Source organism: Phyllobates terribilis, unplaced genomic scaffold (assembly GCF_046119375.1).
Source record: "Phyllobates terribilis strain yellow unplaced genomic scaffold, ASM4611937v1 Scaffold_33__1_contigs__length_13283291, whole genome shotgun sequence".
Taxonomy (NCBI): domain Eukaryota; kingdom Metazoa; phylum Chordata; class Amphibia; order Anura; family Dendrobatidae; genus Phyllobates; species Phyllobates terribilis.
The window spans coordinates 327,550-347,502 of NW_027362793.1; the positions used below are offsets into that span (position 1 = coordinate 327,550).

The window sequence follows — 19,953 nt, forward strand, 5'->3', positions numbered from 1 at the left end:
TACTGCCGCCGCACCGCGAGTAATACCGCCACCGTGAGTAATACCGCCGCCACACCGCGAGTAATACCGCCGCCACACCGCGAGTAATACCGCCGCCACACCGCGAGGAATACTGCCACCGCACCGCGAGTAATACCGCCACCGTGAGTAATACCGCCGCCACACCGCGAGTAATACCGCCACCACACCGCGAGTAATACTGCCACCACACCACGAGTAATACCGCCGCCACTCCGCGAGTAATACCGCCACCACACCGCGAGTAATACCGCCGCCACACCGCGAGTAATACCGCCACCACACCGCGAGTAATACTGCCACCGCACCGCGAGTAATACCGCCACCGTGAGTAATACTGCCGCCACACCGCGAGTAATACTGCCACCACACCGCGAGTAATACTGCCACCGCACCGTGAGTAATACCGCCACCGTGAGTAATGCCGCCACCACACCGCGAGTAATACTGCCACCGCACCGTGAGTAATACCGCCACCGTGAGTAATACTGCCACCGCACCGTGAGTAATACCGCCACCGTGAGTAATACCGCCGCCACACCGTGAGTAATACCGCCGCCACACCGCGAGTAATACTGCCACCGCACCGTGAGTAATACCTCCACCGTGAGTAATACCGCCGCCACACCGCGAGTAATACCGCCACCACACCGTGAGTAATACCGCCGCCACACCGCGAGTAATACCGCCGCCACACCGCGAGTAATACCGCCACCACACCGCGAGTAATACCGCCGCCACACCGCGAGTAATACCGCCGCCACACCGCGAGTAATACCGCCGCCACACCGCGAGTAATACCGCCGCCACACCGCGAGTAATACCGCCGCCACACCGCGAGTAATACCGCCGCCACACCGCGAGTAATACCGCCGCCGCACCGCGAGTAATACTGCCACCGCACCGCGAGTAATACCGCCACCGTGAGTAATACCGCCACCACACCGCGAGTAATACCGCCGCCACACCGCGAGTAATACCGCCACCACACCGCGAGTAATACCGCCGCCACACCACGAGTAATACCGCCACCACACCGCGAGTAATACTGCCACCGCACCGCGAGTAATACCGCCACCGTGAGTAATACCGCCACCACACCGCGAGTAATACCGCCGCCACACCGCGAGTAATACCGCCACCACACCGCGAGTAATACCGCCACCACACCGCGAGTAATACCGCCGCCACACCGCGAGTAATACCGCCACCACACCGCGAGTAATACCGCCACCGCACCGTGAGTAATACCGCCACCGCGAGTAATACCGCCACCGCACCGTGAGTAATACCGCCACCGTGAGTAATACCGCCACCACACCGCGAGTAATACCGCCACCGTGAGTAATACCGCCACCACACCGCGAGTAATACCGCCACCACACCGCGAGTAATACAGCCGCCACACCGCGAGTAATACCGCCGCCACACCGCGAGTAATACTGCCACCGCACCGTGAGTAATACCGCCACCGTGAGTAATACCGCCACCGCACCGTGAGTAATACCGCCACTGCACCGTGAGTAATACCGCCACGCCACCGTGAGTAATACCGCCACCGCACCGTGAGTAATACCGCCGCCGCACCGCGAGTAATACCGCCGCCGTGAGTAATACCACCACCGCACCGTGAGTAATACCACCACCGCACTGTGAGTAATACCGCTGCCGCACCGTGAGGAATACCGCCACCGTGAGGAATACCGCCACCGCACAGTGAGTAATACCGCCGCCACACCGCGAGTAATACCGCCGCCGCACCGTGAGTAATACCGCCACCGCACTGTGAGTAATACCGCCACCGTGAGTAATACCGCCACCGCACCGTGAGTAATACCGCCGCCGCACCGCGAGTAATACCGCCGCCACACCGTGAGTAATACCGCCGCCACACCGCGAGTAATACCGCCACCGTGAGTAATACCACCACCGCACCGTGAGTAATACCGCTGCCGCACCGTGAGGAATACCGCCGCCACACCGCGAGTAATACTGCCACCGCACCGTGAGTAATACCGCCACCGTGAGTAATACCACCACCGCACTGTGAGTAATACCGCTGCCGCACCGTGAGGAATACCGCCACCGTGAGGAATACCGCCACCGCACAGTGAGTAATACCGCCACCGCACCGTGAGTAATACCACCACCGCACCGTGAGTAATACCGCTGCCGCACCGTGAGTAATACCACCACCGCACCGTGAGTAATACCGCCACCGCACTGTGAGTAATACCGCCACCGCACCATCAGTAATACCGCCACCGCACCGTGAGTAATACCGCCGCCGCACCGTGAGTAATACCGCCGCCGCACCGTGAGTAATACCGCCACCGCACCGTGAGTAATACCGCCACCGCACCGTGAGTAATACCGCCACCGCACCGTGAGTAATACCGCCACCGCACCGTGAGTAATACCGCCACCGCACCGTGAGTAATACCGCCACCGCACCGTGAGTAATACCGCCACCGCACCGTGAGTAATACCGCCACCGCACCGTGAGTAATACCGCCACCGCACCGTGAGTAATACCGCCACCGCACTGTGAGTAATACCGCCACCGCACCATCAGTAATACCGCCACCGCACCGTGAGTAATACCGCCGCCGCACCGTGAGTAATACCGCCACCGCACTGTGAGTAATACCGCCACCGCACCGTGAGTAATACCGCCACCGCACCGTGAGTAATACCGCCACCGCACCGTAATACCGCCACCGCACTGTGAGTAATACCGCCACCACGGGCAACCCGCAGAACGACTCTGGCACTGTTCATCTCTGCAGTCATAATGCTACTGGAAACAGTCAGCAAGCTCCTGTAATAGTGACTCCACCAGCAGAATAGTGAGTGCAGCTCTGGAGTATAATACAGGAGGTAACTCAGGATCAGTAATGTAATGTATGTACACAGTGACTGCACCAGCAGAATAGTGAGTGCAGCTCTGGAGTATAATACAGGATGTAACTCAGGATCAGTAATGTAATGTATGTACACTGTGACTCCACCAGCAGAATAGTGAGTGCAGCTCTGGAGTATAATACAGGAGGTAACTCAGGATCAGTAATGTAATGTATGTACACAGTGACTGCACCAGCAGAATAGTGAGTGCAGCTCTGGGGTATAATACAGGATGTAACTCAGGATCAGTAATGTAATGTATGTACACGGTGACTGCACCAGCAGAATAGTGAGTGCAGCTCTGGAGTATAATACAGGATGTAACTCAGGATCATTAATGTAATGTATGTACACAGTGACTGCACCAGCAGAATAGTGAGTGCAGCTCTGGAGTATAATACAGGAGGTAACTCAGGATCAGTAATGTATGTACACAGTGACTGCACCAGCAGAATAGTGAGTGCAGCTCTGGAGTATAATACAGGATGTAAGTCAGGATCAGTAATGTATGTACACAGTGACTGCACCAGCAGAATAGTGAGTGCAGCTCTGGAGTATAATACAGGATGTAACTCAGGATCAGTAATGTAATGTATGTACACAGTGACTGCACCAGCAGAATAGTGAGTGCAGCTCTGGAGTATAATGCAGGATGTAACTCAGGATCAGTAATGTAATGTACACAGTGACTGCACCAGCAGAATAGTGAGTGCAGCTCTGGAGTATAATACAGGATGTAACTCAGGATCAGTAATGTATGTACACAGTGACTGCACCAGCAGAATAGTGAGTGCAGCTCTGGAGTATAATACAGGATGTAACTCAGGATCAGTAATGTATGCACACAGTGACTGCACCAGCAGAATAGTGAGTGCAGCTCTGGAGTATAATACAGGAGGTAACTCAGGATCAGTAATGTAATGTATGTACACAGTGACTGCACCAGCAGAATAGTGAGTGCAGCTCTGGAGTATAATACAGGATGTAACTCAGGATCAGTAATGTATGTACACAGTGACTGCACCAGCAGAATAGTGAGTGCAGCTCTGGAGTATAATACAGGATGTAACTCAGGATCAGTAATGTATGCACACAGTGACTGCACCAGCAGAATAGTGAGAGCAGCTCTGGAGTATAATACAGGAGGTAACTCAGGATCAGTAATGTAATGTATGTACACAGTGACTGCACCAGCAGAATAGTGAGTGCAGCTCTGGAGTATAATACAGGATGTAACTCAGGATCAGTAATGTATGTGCACAGTGACTGCACCAGCAGAATATTGAGTGCAGCTCTGGAGTATAATACAGGAGGTAACTCAGGATCAGTAATGTAATGTATGTGCACAGTGACTGCACCAGCAGAATAGTGAGTGCAGCTCTGGAGTATAATACAGGATGTAACTCAGTATCAATAATGTAATGTATGTACACAGTGACTGCACCAGCAGAATAGTGAGTGCAGCTCTGGAGTATAATACAGGATGTAACTCAGGATCAGTAATGTAATGTATGTACACAGTGACTGCACCAGCAGAATAGTGAGTGCAGCTCTGGAGTATAATACAGGATGTAACTCAGGATCAGTAATGTAATGTATGTACACAGTGACTCCACCAGCAGAATAGTGAGTGCAGCTCTGGAGTATAATACAGGATGTAACTCAGGATCAGTAATGTAATGTATGTACACCGTGAGTCCACCAGCAGAATAGTGAGTGCAGCTCTGGAGTATAATACAGGATGTAACTCAGGATCAGTAATGTAATGTATATACACAGTGACTGCACCAGCAGAATAGTGAGTGCAGCTCTGGAGTATAATACAGGATGTAACTCAGGATCAGTAATGTAATGTATGTACACAGTGACTCCACCAGCAGAATAGTGAGTGCAGCTCTGGAGTATAATACAGGATGTAACTCAGGATCAGTAATGTAATGTATGTACACAGTGACTGCACCAGCAGAATAGTGAGTGCAGCTCTGTAGTATAATACAGGATGTAACTCAGGATCAGTAATGTAATGTATGTACACCGTGAGTCCACCAGCAGAATAGTGAGTGCAGCTCTGGAGTATAATACAGGATGTAACTCAGGATCAGTAATGTAATGTATGTACACAGTGACTCCACCAGCAGAATATTGAGTGCAGCTCTGGAGTATAATACAGGATGTAACTCAGGGTCAGTAATGTATGCACACAGTGACTGCACCAGCAGAATAGTGAGAGCAGCTCTGGAGTATAATACAGGAGGTAACTCAGGATCAGTAATGTAATGTATGTACACAGTGACTGCACCAGCAGAATAGTGAGTGCAGCTCTGGAGTATAATACAGGATGTAACTCAGGATCAGTAATGTATGTGCACAGTGACTGCACCAGCAGAATATTGAGTGCAGCTCTGGAGTATAATACAGGAGGTAACTCAGGATCAGTAATGTAATGTATGTGCACAGTGACTGCACCAGCAGAATAGTGAGTGCAGCTCTGGAGTATAATACAGGATGTAACTCAGTATCAATAATGTAATGTATGTACACAGTGACTGCACCAGCAGAATAGTGAGTGCAGCTCTGGAGTATAATACAGGATGTAACTCAGGATCAGTAATGTAATGTATGTACACAGTGACTGCACCAGCAGAATAGTGAGTGCAGCTCTGGAGTATAATACAGGATGTAACTCAGGATCAGTAATGTAATGTATGTACACAGTGACTCCACCAGCAGAATAGTGAGTGCAGCTCTGGAGTATAATACAGGATGTAACTCAGGATCAGTAATGTAATGTATGTACACCGTGAGTCCACCAGCAGAATAGTGAGTGCAGCTCTGGAGTATAATACAGGATGTAACTCAGGATCAGTAATGTAATGTATATACACAGTGACTGCACCAGCAGAATAGTGAGTGCAGCTCTGGAGTATAATACAGGATGTAACTCAGGATCAGTAATGTAATGTATGTACACAGTGACTCCACCAGCAGAATAGTGAGTGCAGCTCTGGAGTATAATACAGGATGTAACTCAGGATCAGTAATGTAATGTATGTACACAGTGACTGCACCAGCAGAATAGTGAGTGCAGCTCTGTAGTATAATACAGGATGTAACTCAGGATCAGTAATGTAATGTATGTACACCGTGAGTCCACCAGCAGAATAGTGAGTGCAGCTCTGGAGTATAATACAGGATGTAACTCAGGATCAGTAATGTAATGTATGTACACAGTGACTCCACCAGCAGAATATTGAGTGCAGCTCTGGAGTATAATACAGGATGTAACTCAGGGTCAGTAATGTAATGTATGTACACAGTGACTGCACCAGCAGAATAGTGAGTTCAGCTCTGGAGTATAATACAGGATGTAACTCAGGATCAGTAATGTATGTACACAGTGACTGCACCAGCAGAATAGTGAGTGCAGCTCTGGAGTATAATACAGGAGGTAACTCAGGATCAGTAATGTAATGTATGTACACAGTGACTGCACCAGCAGAATAGTGAGTGCAGCTCTGGAGTATAATACAGGATATAACTCAAGATCAATAACGTAATGTATGTACACAGTGACTGCACCACCAGAATATTGAGTGCAGCTCTGGAGTATAATACAGGAGGTAACTCAGGATCAGTAATGTATGTACACAGTGACTGCACCAGCAGAATAGTGAGTGCAGCTCTGGAGTATAATACAGGATGTAAGTCAGGATCAGTAATGTATGTACACAGTGACTGCACCAGCAGAATAGTGAGTGCAGCTCTGGAGTATAATACAGGATGTAACTCAGGATCAGTAATGTAATGTATGTACACAGTGACTGCACCAGCAGAATAGTGAGTGCAGCTCTGGAGTATAATGCAGGATGTAACTCAGGATCAGTAATGTAATGTACACAGTGACTGCACCAGCAGAATAGTGAGTGCAGCTCTGGAGTATAATACAGGATGTAACTCAGGATCAGTAATGTATGTACACAGTGACTGCACCAGCAGAATAGTGAGTGCAGCTCTGGAGTATAATACAGGATGTAACTCAGGATCAGTAATGTATGCACACAGTGACTGCACCAGCAGAATAGTGAGTGCAGCTCTGGAGTGTAATACAGGAGGTAACTCAGGATCAGTAATGTAATGTATGTACACAGTGACTGCACCAGCAGAATAGTGAGTGCAGCTCTGGAGTATAATACAGGATGTAACTCAGGATCAGTAATGTATGTACACAGTGACTGCACCAGCAGAATAGTGAGTGCAGCTCTGGAGTATAATACAGGATGTAACTCAGGATCAGTAATGTATGCACACAGTGACTGCACCAGCAGAATAGTGAGAGCAGCTCTGGAGTATAATACAGGAGGTAACTCAGGATCAGTAATGTAATGTATGTACACAGTGACTGCACCAGCAGAATAGTGAGTGCAGCTCTGGAGTATAATACAGGATGTAACTCAGGATCAGTAATGTAATGTATGTACACAGTGACTGCACCAGCAGAATAGTGAGTGCAGCTCTGGAGTATAATACAGGATGTAACTCAGGATCAGTAATGTATGTGCACAGTGACTGCACCAGCAGAATAGTGAGTGCAGCTCTGGAGTATAATACAGGAGGTAACTCAGGATCAGTAATGTAATGTATGTACACAGTGACTGCACCAGCAGAATAGTGAGTGCAGCTCTGGAGTATAATACAGGATGTAACTCAGGATCAGTAATGTAATGTATGTACACAGTGACTGCACCAGCAGAATAGTGAGTGCAGCTCTGGAGTATAATACAGGAGGTAACTCAGGATCAGTAATGTATGTACACAGTGACTGCACCAGCAGAATAATGAGTGCAGCTCTGGAGTATAATACAGGAGGTAACTGAGGATCAGTAATGTAATGTATGTACACAGTGACTGCACCAGCAGAATAGTGAGTGCAGCTCTGGAGTATAATACAGGATGTAACTCAGGATCAGTAATGTAATGTATGTACACAGTGACTGCACCAGCAGAATAGTGAGTGCAGCTCTGGAGTATAATACAGGAGGTAACTCAGGATCAGTAATGTAATGTATGCACACAGTGACTGCACCAGCAGAATAGTGAGTGCAGCTCTGGAGTATAATACAGGATGTAACTCAGGATCAGTAATGTAATGTATGTACACAGTGACTGCACCAGCAGAATAGTGAGTGCAGCTCTGGAGTATAATACAGGAGGTAACTCAGGATCAGTAATGTAATGTATGTACACAGTGACTGCACCAGCAGAATAGTGAGTGCAGCTCTGGAGTATAATACAGGATGTAACTCAGGATCAGTAATGTATGTGCACAGTGACTGCACCAGCAGAATATTGAGTGCAGCTCTGGAGTATAATACAGGAGGTAACTCAGGATCAGTAATGTAATGTATGTGCACAGTGACTGCACCAGCAGAATAGTGAGTGCAGCTCTGGAGTATAATACAGGATGTAACTCAGTATCAATAATGTAATGTATGTACACAGTGACTGCACCAGCAGAATAGTGAGTGCAGCTCTGGAGTATAATACAGGATGTAACTCAGGATCAGTAATGTAATGTATGTACACAGTGACTGCACCAGCAGAATAGTGAGTGCAGCTCTGGAGTATAATACAGGATGTAACTCAGGATCAGTAATGTAATGTATGTACACAGTGACTCCACCAGCAGAATAGTGAGTGCAGCTCTGGAGTATAATACAGGATGTAACTCAGGATCAGTAATGTAATGTATGTACACAGTGACTGCACCAGCAGAAAAGTGAGTGCAGCTCTGGAGTATAATACAGGATGTAACTCAGGATCAGTAATGTAATGTATGTACACAGTGACTGCACCAGCAGAATAGTGAGTGCAGCTCTGGAGTATAATACAGGAGGTAACTCAGGATCAGTAATGTACTGTATGTACACAGTGACTGCACCAGCAGAATAGTGAGTGCAGCTCTGGAGTATAATACAGTATGTAACTCAGGATCAGTAATGTATGTGCACAGTGACTGCACCAGCAGAATAGTGAGTGCAGCTCTGGAGTATAATACAGGATGTAACTTAGGATCAGTAATGTAATGTATGTACACAATGACTGCAACAGCAGAATAGTGAATGCAGCTCTGGAGTATAATACAGGATGTAACTCAGGATCAGTAATGTATGTGCACAGTGACTGCACCAGCAGAATAGTGAGTGCAGCTCTGGAGTATAATACAGGATGTAACTTAGGATCAGTAATGTAATGTATGTACACAGTGACTGCACCAGCAGAATAGTGAGTGCAGCTCTGGAGTATAATACAGGATGTAACTCAGGATCAGTAATGTATGTACACAGTGACTGCACCAGCAGAATAGTGAGTGCAGCTCTGGAGTATAATACAGGATGTAACTCAGGATCAGTAATGTAATGTATGTACACAGTGACTGCACCAGCAGAATAGTGAGTGCAGCTCTGGAGTATAATACAGGATGTAACTCAGGATCAGTAATGTATGTACACAGTGACTGCACCAGCAGAATAGTGAGTGCAGCTCTGGAGTATAATACAGGATGTAACTCAGGATCAGTAATGTAATGTATGTGCACAGTGACTGCACCAGCAGAATAGTGAGTCCAGCTCTGGAGTATAATACAGGATGTAACTCAGGATCAGTAATGTAATGTATGTACACAGTGACTGCACCAGCAGAATAGTGAGTGCAGCTCTGGAGTATAATACTGGATGTAACTCAGGATCAGTAATGTAATGTATGTACACAGTGAGTCCACCAGCAGAATAGTGAGTGCAGCTCTGGAGTATAATACAGGATGTAACTCAGGATCAGTAATGTAATGTATGTACAGAGTGACTGCACCAGCACAATAGTGAGTTCAGCTCTGGAGTATAATACAGGATGTAACTTAGGATCAGTAATGTAATGTATGTACACAGTGACTGCACCAGCTGAATAGTGAGTGCAGCTCTGGAGTATAATGCAGAATGTAACTCAGGATCAGTAATGTAATGTATGTACACAGTGACTGCACCAGTAGAATAGTGAGTGCAGCTCTGGAGTATAATACAGGATGTAACTTAGGATCAGTAATGTAATGTATGTACACAGTGACTGCAGCAGCAGAATAGTGAGTGCAGCTCTGGGGTATAATACAGGATGTAACTCAGGATCAGTAATGTAATGTATGTACACAGTGACTGCACCAGCAGAATAGTGAGTGCAGCTCTGGAGTATAATACTGAATGTAACTCAGGATCAGTAATGTAATGTATGTACACAGTGACTGCACCAGCAGAATAGTGAGTGCAGCTCTGGGGTATAATACAGGATGTAACTCAGGATCTGTAATGTAATGTATGTGCACAGTGACTGCACCAGCAGAATAGTGAGTGCAGCTCTGGAGTATAATACAGGATGTAACTCAGGATCAGTAATGTAATGTATGTACACAGTGACTGCACCAGCAGAATAGTGAGTGCAGCTCTGGAGTATAATACAGGATGTAACTCAAGATCAGTAATGTAATGTATGTACACAGTGACTGCACCAGCAGAATAGTGAGTGCAGCTCTGGAGTATAATACAGGAGGTAACCCAGGATCAGTAATGTAATGTATGTGCACAGTGACTGTACCAGCAGAATAGTGAGTGCAGCTCTGGAGTATAATACAGGATGTAACTCAGGATCAGTAATGTAATGTATGTACACATTGACTGCACCAGCAGAATAGTGAGTGCAGCTCTGGAGTACAATACAGGATGTAACTCAGGATCAGTAATGTATGTACACAGTGACTGCACCATCAGAATAGTGAGTGCAGCTCTGGAGTATAATACAGGATGTAACTCAGGATCAGTAATGTAATGTATGTACACAGTGACTGCACCAGCAGAATAGTGAGTGCAGCTCTGGAGTATAATACAGGAGGTAACTCAGGATCAGTAATGTAATGTATGTACACAGTGACTGCACCAGCAGAATAGTGAGTGCAGCTCTGGGGTATAATACAGGATGTAACTCAGGGTCAGTAATGTAATGTATGTACACAGTGACTGCACCAGCAGAATAGTGAGTGCAGCTCTGGAGTATAATACAGGATGTAACTCAGGATCAGTAATGTAATGTATGTACACAGTGACTGCACCAGCAGAATAGTGAGTGCAGCTCTGGAGTATAATACAGGATGTAACTCAGGAGCAGTACATGATCAGTAATGTAATGTATGTACACAGTGACTGCACCAGCAGAATAGTGAGTGCAGCTCTGGAGTATAATACAGGAGGTAACTCAGGATCAGTAATGTAATGTATGTACACAGTGACTGCACCAGCAGAATAGTGAGTGCAGCTCTGGAGTATAATACAGGATGTAACTCAGGATCAGTAATGTAATGTATGTACACAGTGACTGCACCAGCAAAATAGTGAGTGCAGCTCTGGAGTATAATGCAGGATGTAACTCAGGATCAGTAATGTAATGTACACAGTGACTGCACCAGCAGAATAGTGAGTGCAGCTCTGGAGTATAATACAGGATGTAACTCAGGATCAGTAATGTAATGTATGTGCACAGTGACTGCACCAGCAGAATAGTGAGTGCAGCTCTGGAGTATAATACAGGATGTAACTCAGGATCAGTAATGTAATGTATGTACACAGTGACTGCACCAGCAGAATAGTGAGTGCAGCTCTGGAGTATAATACAGGAGGTAACTCAGGATCAGTAATGTAATGTATGTACACAGTGACTGCACCAGCAGAATAGTGAGTGCAGCTCTGGAGTATAATACAGGAGGTAACTCAGGATCAGTAATGTAATGTATGTACACAGTGACTGCACCAGCAGAATAGTGAGTGCAGCTCTGGAGTATAATACAGGATGTAACTCAGGATCAGTAATGTAATGTATGTACACAGTGACTGCACCAGCAGAATAGTGAGTGCAGCTCTGGAGTATAATACAGGAGGTAACTCAGGATCAGTAATGTAATGTATGTACACAGTGACTGCACCAGCAGAATAGTGAGTGCAGCTCTGGAGTATAATACAGGAGGTAACTCAGGATCAGTAATGTAATGTATGTACACAGTGACTGCACCAGCAGAATAGTGAGTGCAGCTCTGGAGTATAATACAGGAGGTAACTCAGGATCAGTAATGTAATGTATGTACAGAGTGACTGCACCAGCACAATAGTGAGTTCAGCTCTGGAGTATAATACAGGATGTAACTTAGGATCAGTAATGTAATGTATGTACACAGTGACTGCACCAGCTGAATAGTGAGTGCAGCTCTGGAGTATAATGCAGAATGTAACTCAGGATCAGTAATGTAATGTATGTACACAGTGACTGCACCAGTAGAATAGTGAGTGCAGCTCTGGAGTATAATACAGGATGTAACTTAGGATCAGTAATGTAATGTATGTACACAGTGACTGCACCAGCAGAATAGTGAGTGCAGCTCTGGGGTATAATACAGGATGTAACTCAGGATCAGTAATGTAATGTATGTACACAGTGACTGCACCAGCAGAATAGTGAGTGCAGCTCTGGAGTATAATACTGAATGTAACTCAGGATCAGTAATGTAATGTATGTACACAGTGACTGCACCAGCAGAATAGTGAGTGCAGCTCTGGGGTATAATACAGGATGTAACTCAGGATCTGTAATGTAATGTATGTGCACAGTGACTGCACCAGCAGAATAGTGAGTGCAGCTCTGGAGTATAATACAGGATGTAACTCAGGATCAGTAATGTAATGTATGTACACAGTGACTGCACCAGCAGAATAGTGAGTGCAGCTCTGGAGTATAATACAGGATGTAACTCAAGATCAGTAATGTAATGTATGTACACAGTGACTGCACCAGCAGAATAGTGAGTGCAGCTCTGGAGTATAATACAGGAGGTAACTCAGGATCAGTAATGTAATGTATGTGCACAGTGACTGTACCAGCAGAATAGTGAGTGCAGCTCTGGAGTATAATACAGGATGTAACTCAGGATCAGTAATGTAATGTATGTACACATTGACTGCACCAGCAGAATAGTGAGTGCAGCTCTGGAGTACAATACAGGATGTAACTCAGGATCAGTAATGTATGTACACAGTGACTGCACCATCAGAATAGTGAGTGCAGCTCTGGAGTATAATACAGGATGTAACTCAGGATCAGTAATGTAATGTATGTACACAGTGACTGCACCAGCAGAATAGTGAGTGCAGCTCTGGAGTATAATACAGGAGGTAACTCAGGATCAGTAATGTAATGTATGTACACAGTGACTGCACCAGCAGAATAGTGAGTGCAGCTCTGGGGTATAATACAGGATGTAACTCAGGGTCAGTAATGTAATGTATGTACACAGTGACTGCACCAGCAGAATAGTGAGTGCAGCTCTGGAGTATAATACAGGATGTAACTCCGGATCAGTAATGTAATGTATGTACACAGTGAGTGCACCAGCAGAATAGTGAGTGCAGCTCTGGAGTATAATACAGGAGGTAACTCAGGATCAGTAATGTAATGTATGTACACAGTGACTGCACCAGCAGAATAGTGAGTGCAGCTCTGGAGTATAATACAGGATGTAACTCCGGATCAGTAATGTAATGTATGTACACAGTGACTGCACCAGCAGAATAGTGAGTGCAGCTCTGGAGTATAATACAGGATGTAACTCAGGATCAGTAATGTAATGTATGTACACAGTGACTGCACCAGCAGAATAGTGAGTGCAGCTCTGGAGTATAATACAGGATGTAACTCAGGAGCAGTACATGATCAGTAATGTAATGTATGTACACAGTGACTGCACCAGCAGAATAGTGAGTGCAGCTCTGGAGTATAATACAGGAGGTAACTCAGGATCAGTAATGTAATGTATGTACACAGTGACTGCACCAGCAGAATAGTGAGTGCAGCTCTGGAGTATAATACAGGATGTAACTCAGGATCAGTAATGTAATGTATGTACACAGTGACTGCACCAGCAAAATAGTGAGTGCAGCTCTGGAGTATAATGCAGGATGTAACTCAGGATCAGTAATGTAATGTACACAGTGACTGCACCAGCAGAATAGTGAGTGCAGCTCTGGAGTATAATACAGGATGTAACTCAGGATCAGTAATGTAATGTATGTGCACAGTGACTGCACCAGCAGAATAGTGAGTGCAGCTCTGGAGTATAATACAGGATGTAACTCAGGATCAGTAATGTAATGTATGTACACAGTGACTGCACCAGCAGAATAGTGAGTGCAGCTCTGGAGTATAATACAGGAGGTAACTCAGGATCAGTAATGTAATGTATGTACACAGTGACTGCACCAGCAGAATAGTGAGTGCAGCTCTGGAGTATAATACAGGAGGTAACTCAGGATCAGTAATGTAATGTATGTACACAGTGACTGCACCAGCAGAATAGTGAGTGCAGCTCTGGAGTATAATACAGGATGTAACTCAGGATCAGTAATGTAATGTATGTACACAGTGACTGCACCAGCAGAATAGTGAGTGCAGCTCTGGAGTATAATACAGGAGGTAACTCAGGATCAGTAATGTAATGTATGTACACAGTGACTGCACCAGCAGAATAGTGAGTGCAGCTCTGGAGTATAATACAGGAGGTAACTCAGGATCAGTAATGTAATGTATGTACACAGTGACTGCACCAGCAGAATAGTGAGTGCAGCTCTGGAGTATAATACAGGAGGTAACTCAGGATCAGTAATGTAATGTATGTACACAGTGACTGCACCAGCAGAATAGTGAGTGCTGCTCTGGAGTATAATACAGGATGTAACTCAGGATCAGTAATGTAATGTATGTACACAGTGACTGCACCAGCAGAATAGTGAGTGCAGCTCTGGAGTATAATACAGGAGGTAACTCAGGATCAGTAATGTAATGTATGTACACAGTGACTCCACCAGCAGAATAGTGAGTGCAGCTCTGGAGTATAATACAGGATGTAACTCAGGATCAGTAATGTAATGTATGTACACAGTGACTGCACCAGCAGAATAGTGAGTGCAGCTCTGGAGTATAATACAGGATGTAACTCAGGATCAGTAATGTAATGTATGTACACAGTGACTGCACCAGCAGAATTTTAAGCTAGTGATTGATTGTTAATGAGTTAAATCTGTGCAGATCTAAGCAGATACGTCCCTATATATTGAGACTTAGTTAAGGGGAGGCATTTATGCGGGGGCATTTATGCATATAGCATATATGCATACTTTATCGAAGTGCCATAATTTAGCAAAGTGCCCTGGCAGTTAGAAAATGGCAGTTGGACAGGGCAGGAGACAGGTAAGACATGCAAGACAATTAAACATACTTGCTTCCAGGTCATCTTTTTGGCAAACAGTATTCACCATTTGTATTTGTGCCATTTATACTCTGGCTGCTACAATCATCCACATTCACCGTTCTCCCACAAATGCGGCACACTTCATCCATATTAATCCCTCACTCCTCTCTTCTCCTATGTACAGTTGTCATGCTCTCTTCACAATGTTATACCACGCAGATCCATTCATTCCCACCATACAACGCAGGAAACGCTCTCACAAATCACTCAATCATCTGCTCACTCTCTGTATCTTCCTTCTATTAGTCGCAGGTGATATTTCTCCCAACCCAGGACCCTCCAGTAATAATAACACTAACTCTTTCCCTGTTACATTCAGAAACCCTGCTAATCTCATTAATATTCCCTGCATATCTTCTGTCTCATTCAACTGTGCCCTTTGGAATGCACGCTCAGCTTGTAATAAACTCTCTTACATCCATGACTTTTTCCTCTCTAATTCCCTCAACCTTCTGGCTCTCACTGAAACCTGGATCCAGCAGTCGGACACCACCGCCGCTGCAGCTCTCTCCTATGGTGGCCTACATTTCTCTCATACCCCGCGACCTGACAACAGATCAGGTGGAGGTGTTGGTCTGCTTCTTTCAACAAAATGTACTTTTCAGGTTATCCCCCCTGTACCCTCCCTTATCTTCCCATCCTTTGAGGCCCACACAGTCAGACTCTACCGGCCCTTCTCCCTGCGAGTGGCGGTTGTCTATCGCCCCCCAGGTCCCCCCCGTCAATTCCTGGATCACTTTGCTGCCTGGCTTACAAATTTTCTATCCTGCGACATCCCCACGATAATCATGGGAGACTTTAACATCCCAATTGGCGATCCTCTTTCCCCATCTGCCACGCATCTTTTATCACTAACCTCCTCCTTCGGCCTTTCACTGCTTGCTAATTCTCCTACACATGAGGACGGGAACACATTGGACCTGATCTTCTCCCGGCTTTGCTCAGTACATGACTTTACTAACTCTCCCCTTCCACTCTCTGACCATAATCTTCTTTCATTCTCTGTCAAGAACTGTGACTCTACTCAAGACACTCCCACCGTCCACACTTATAGAAATTTACGCGCCATTAACACCCAGAAATTTATAAAAAGGTTGCAATCATCATTGGCCCCAATCTCCTCCCTCTCATGTCCCGAATCTGCATTGAAGCATTATAACAAAATAATGCTATGCGCCCTGGATGAAGCCGCACCTCCTACACAAAGAACAATTCGGCATAGACGGCGACAACCCTGGCACACGCCTGAAACACGTCTTCTCCAGAGGTACTCCAGGTGCGCTGAACGGCTGTGGAGAAAATCCAATCTGCCCGAAGATTTCCTCCACTATAAATTTATGCTGAAAACATATAACGCTGCCCTTCACCTCTCCAAACAAACCTACTTTAACAACCTCATAATCTCACTTTCCAATAATCCTAACCGACTCTTTGACACGTTTCATTCTCTCCTCAATCAAACAACACAGGCCCCGACCACCGACCTCAGCGCTGACGATCTGGCTAACTATTTCAAAGAAAAAATTGACCATATCCGACAGGAAATTTTCTCCCAATCCCCAAATGTTATGCATGCTCCCCCCCGCCACATTGTATCTTGCTCATTTTCTGACTTCGAACCAGTCACGGAAGATGAAGTGATCAGGCTCCTTGCATCTTCTCGCCCTACCACCTGCACCAGCGACCCTATTCCCTCACATCTCCTTCAGTCCCTTGCTCCAGCTGTCACCTCTCACCTAACTAAAATTTTCAACCTTTCCCTCTCATCTGGTATCTTTCCCTCTTCTTTTAAACACGCCAGCATACAACCATTACTTAAAAAACCATCCCTCGACCAGAACTGCACGGCCAACTACAGACCTGTTTCCAATCTTCCCTTTATCTCTAAACTCCTGGAACGCCTGGTCCACTCCCGTCTAATCCGCTATCTCTCAGACAACTCTCTTCTTGACCCTTTACAATCTGGTTTCCGCTCTTTACATTCTACTGAAACTGCCCTCACTAAAGTCTCTAATGATCTACTAACAGCTAAATCTAATGGTCACTGCTCCCTGCTGATTCTCCTGGATCTCTCTGCAGCATTCGACACTGTGGATCACCAGCTCCTCCTCTCTATGCTCCGCACTATTGGCCTCAAGGACACTGTTCTCTCCTGGTTCTCCTCCTACCTCTCTGACCGCTCCTTTTCTGTGTCTTTTGCCGGCTCCTCCTCCTCCCTACTTCCTCTTACTGTCGGGGTTCCTCAAGGATCAGTCCTAGGCCCCCTTCTTTTCTCCCTATACACCGCTCCTATTGGACAAACAATCAGTAGATTCGGTTTTCAGTACCATCTCTATGCTGATGACACCCAATTATACACCTCTGCTCCGGACATCACCCCTGCATTACTACAAAAGACCAGTGATTGTCTTTCTGCTGTGTCTAACATCATGTCCTCCCTCTGCCTAAAACTGAATCTGTCAAAAACTGAACTACTCGTCTTTCCTCCCTCCATTAATGTACCTGTGCCCGATATTGCCATCTCCGTTTGTGGCTCAACCATTACTCCCCAGCTACAAGCCCGCTGTCTTGGGGTCATTTTTGATTCAGATCTTTCTTTCACTCCTCACATCAAATCACTCGCTCGTTCCTGTCATCTACACCTCAAAAACATCTCAAGAATCAGGACTTTTCTCACCTTTGACTCGGCAAAAACTCTTACTGTCGCTCTTATTCATTCTCGTCTTGACTATTGCAACGCTCTACTAATCGGTCTCCCTCTTACTAAACTCTCCCCTCTCCAATCCGTCCTGAACGCAGCAGCCAGGATCATATTCCTCGCCAACCGCTACTCAGATGCCTCTTCCCTGTGCCAGTCATTGCATTGGTTGCCCATCCAATATAGAGTTCGTTTTAAACTTATCACGCTTACCCACAAAGCGCTCCATGCTTCAGCACCCCCCTACATCTCCTCCCTTGTCTCAGTCTGCCACCCTTCTAGTGCCCTCCGTTCTGCAAATGACTTGAAACTAAAATCCTCCATAATCCGAACTTCCCACTCCCGTCTCCAAGATTTCTCGCGTGCTGCGCCAATTCTTTGGAATGCACTACCCAGGACAGTTCGATTAATTCCCAATACCCACAGTTTCAAGCGAACCCTAAAAACACATTTCTTTAGACTGGCGTATCACCTAAACACACTCTGTCCATCCCAGCTTTCCCCCCATATTAAAATCTTCTTCAACTTCGGGTTCAAACCAACCATGCACATAATAGCCTCTGTCAGGACTGCACACATACTGGCTGGCGACCAGTCCATGTATTATTATTTATCCTATTCAGTATATCAAGGCTGCATTATACAATACATGTACTTTTTACCTTTTGTGTCTCCCCCATTTCCTCATAGACTGTAAGCTCGCGAGCAGGGCCCTCACTCCGTTCGATATGAGATATGCTTATTCTGTATTGTCTGTATAAGTCCCCCCTAAAATTTGTAAAGTGCTGTGGAATATGTTGGCGCTATAAAAATAAACTATTATTATTATTATTATTATTATTATTATTATAGTGAGTGCAGCTCTGGAGTATAATACAGGATGTAACTCAGGATCAGTAATGTAATGTATGTACCCAGTGACTGCACCAGCAGAATAGTGAGTGCAGCTCTGGAGTATAATACAGGATGTAACTCAGGATCAGTAATGTATGTACACAGTGACTGCACCAGCAGAAAAGTGAGTTCAGCTCTGGAGTATAATACAGGATGTAACTCAGGATCAGTAATGTAATGTATGTACACAGTGACTGCACCAGCAGAAAAGTGAGTTCAGCTCTGGAGTATAATACAGGATGTAACTCAGGATCAGTAATGTATGTACACAGTGACTGCACCAGCAGAATAGTGAGTGCAGCTCTGGAGTATAATACAGGATGTAACTCAGGATCAGTAATGTAATGTATGTACACAGTGACTGCACCAGCAGAAAAGTGAGTTCAGCTCTGGAGTATAATACAGGATGTAACTCAGGATCAGTAATGTAATGTATGTACACAGTGACTGCACCAGCAGAAAAGTGAGTTCAGCTCTGGAGTATAATACAGGATGTAACTCAGGATCAGTAATGTATGTACACAGTGACTGCACCAGCAGAATAGTGAGTGCAGCTCTGGAGTATAATACAGGATGTAACTCAGGATCAGTAATGTAATGTATGTACACAGTGACTGCACCAGCAGAATAGTGAGTTCAGCTCTGGAGTATAATACAGGAGGTAACTCAGGATCAGTAATGTATGTACACAGTGACTGCACCAGCAGAATAGTGAGTGCAGCTCTGGAGTATAATACAGGAGGTAACTCAGGATCAGTAATGTAATGTATGTACACAGTGACTGCACCAGCAGAATAGTGAGTGCAGCTCTGGAGTATAATACAGGATGTAACTCAGGGTCAGTAATGTAATGTATGTACACAGTGACTGCACCAGCAGAATAGTGAGTGCAGCTCTGGAGTATAATACAGGATGTAACTCAGGATCAGTAATGTAATGTATGTACACAGTGACTGCACCAGCAGAATAGTGAGTGCAGCTCTGGAGTATAATACAGGATGTAACTCAGGATCAGTAATGTAATGTATGTACACAGTGACTGCACCAGCAG

The 19,953-nt window shown here is 45.6% G+C and overlaps 1 protein-coding gene across 1 annotated transcript in view; it reads left to right on the forward strand.

Moving 5' to 3' along the window:
- WDR24 (WD repeat domain 24) overlaps positions 1 to 19,953 on the forward strand; it is a 54,593-nt gene that overhangs the window by 9,444 nt on the left and 25,196 nt on the right.